At 35.9% G+C, this 2363-nt stretch overlaps 1 long non-coding RNA gene across 1 annotated transcript; it reads right to left on the bottom strand.

Annotated features, from left to right (window-relative positions):
• LOC136250995 (uncharacterized) lies at positions 1 to 653 on the bottom strand. The gene is made up of 3 exons (XR_010698874.1): positions 521 to 653; positions 238 to 370; positions 1 to 186 (listed from the first exon to the last, which is right to left on the bottom strand). It is a non-coding gene; the product is annotated as an uncharacterized lncRNA (long non-coding RNA).
• Between the last annotated feature and the right edge of the window lie 1710 nt (positions 654 to 2363).

Raw genomic sequence — 2363 nt, 5'->3', positions numbered from 1 at the left:
TTATACCAGGTATCAGTGATCATGAAATTGTCTCAATTTCTACTTCAGTAGTCATATCTCACAACAAGAGAACAGGGAAATGTATTCCAATGGCACAAAGCTAACTTTGACTCAAAAGACACCACATAACTGAGTTTGCCAATACATTTCTAGAAGTTTATCATCATAGCAATCCAATCGATGTAGCTATATGGAATGACTATAAAGCACTATGTAAAGACTGTATGGCAATGATACCTCAAATGAAATCTGTCAAACAGCAACTACCTTGGATTGCTAGAAATATTAAGAGACGGTCAAGAAAAAGTAAAGAAAATATAACTTGGCCCGTAGAACAAACACAGATGATCATTGGAGAGCCTATTACAACCTAAAGAAAGAAGTCCAAAGATTATGCCATACCTCACACAACAACTATATATATATATGTTTCATCCCTCTTAGACTCTCATAATAAATGTACAAAGAAATTCTGGCAATACATCAAAAGTATGTGCAAAGATCAGGTCTCTATCAATACCTTGCAGGTAAATGGAGAATCCTATTCTGCGGACAGCTGCTCCAAAGCCAACATTCTCAATGACCACTTTTCCTCTATTTTCACTAAAGATGACCAATCTCCTCTTCAAGACATAAGCAGCAACAAGCCAGTTCCTAACATCTCACAAATATCAGTTGAAGTAGATGGAGTGTGCAACCTTTCAGTAAACTTAGACCCTTACAAAGCAGCAGGTCCTGACAACATACCAACACGATTGCTTAAAGAAACTGCATAGCAAATGTCCCTGCTACTTACACTTATATTCCAAGCATCACTTGGCCAGAGAAAATTGCCTTTTGACTGGAAATCAGCTAATGTCACACCTATACACAAAAAAGGAAAAATAACAGACCCTTCAAACTACTCACCAGTTTCTCTGACTAGTGTCTGCTGCAAGACTAATGAACACATAGTATACTTGTCAATATTCTCACATCTAGAAAACCACCACATATTAATTGATAACCAACATAGGTTTTGTGCACGACAATCATGTGAAACACAACTTATTAGTGTTATCTCTGACTTCCAACAATGCCTCAACAATAAAAAATACATTGACGCTATCTTTCTCGATTTTGCTAAAGCATTCAACAAAGTTTTTCATACTAAGCTCTATCACAAACTATCTTATTATGGAATATGGAATCAATGGTCAACTTTTATCATGGATCAAGAACTACATATCTGAGCAATTTCAATCTGTAGTACTTGATGGATTATCTAGTAGACCAATTTCAGTTATTTCAGGTATCCCGCAAAGGACTACTATTTTTACTCTACATTAATGACATAACTGCTTCTGTTAATAGTGCAATCAGACTGTATGCAGACGATGTTTTAATATACAGAGTTATTGACCCTGAAAATGACTGCAAAATGACCTTAATATACTGGAACACTAGGTAGACTTATGGTCAATGAAATTTAATCCCACTAAATGTGTACACTTAGCCATAACCAACAAGAAAACTTTCCTCAAATGTATCTATAGCCAACAGTTAAAACATGTTACTTCAGCCAAATACCTAGGGATCATTATTGACAGCCATCTCACTTGGAAGGACCACAGTAACGAAATTAGCTCCAAAGCCAACTCAGCCAAAGCATTCCTAAAACGGAATAATATACCAGTACCCCACAACAATCAAGTCTAATTGTTATAAATCTTTTATTAGACCAATTCTTCAATACTCCCAACCAGTTTGGTGTCCTTTTCAACAAACTCAGATCTATTAAATAGAGAGGATACAATGCAATATGGCACGATTTGTGATGAATGACTACTCCCAATACAGTAGTGTGACAAGTATGTGAAACCATTTATCCTGGCCCACATTAGCAAACAGGCAAACTTACCTAAACCTTTTAATGTTTTACAAAATTGAAAAGACTCTTGTTAAAACCACCATAAACTTGACACCATTTGATTCAGTAACACGAGGTTACCCCTACCACTATACCATCCCTCCCATCAGAACTGAGACCTTTGCACATTCCTACCTACCTTCAACTACCAAGATGTGGAATAATCTCCCTGAGTCACTGGTGATGATCAACAACTTAGATGAATTTAAAGAAAAACTAGCACACTATCTGTTATAGCACTCATTTGTACCATTATCTGTGTGCGTGAGGTTTACACAGTAATATCAGTAATAATACTCCTTTGTGGTCCCTACTATGATATCACCATTTCTGAGGCTTTTAATGTACATTCCAGGAACAATTATAATGGTTTTACAGCGAAAATACCTTATGTCATAGTAGAACACTGTGAAACCAAATGAATTTGTAAGTGTTTGAATGTAGATATAAATGA

This window comes from Dysidea avara, chromosome 3 (assembly GCF_963678975.1).
Source record: "Dysidea avara chromosome 3, odDysAvar1.4, whole genome shotgun sequence".
NCBI lineage: Eukaryota > Metazoa > Porifera > Demospongiae > Dictyoceratida > Dysideidae > Dysidea > Dysidea avara.
This window is presented reverse-complemented; position numbering and strand designations above follow the sequence as displayed.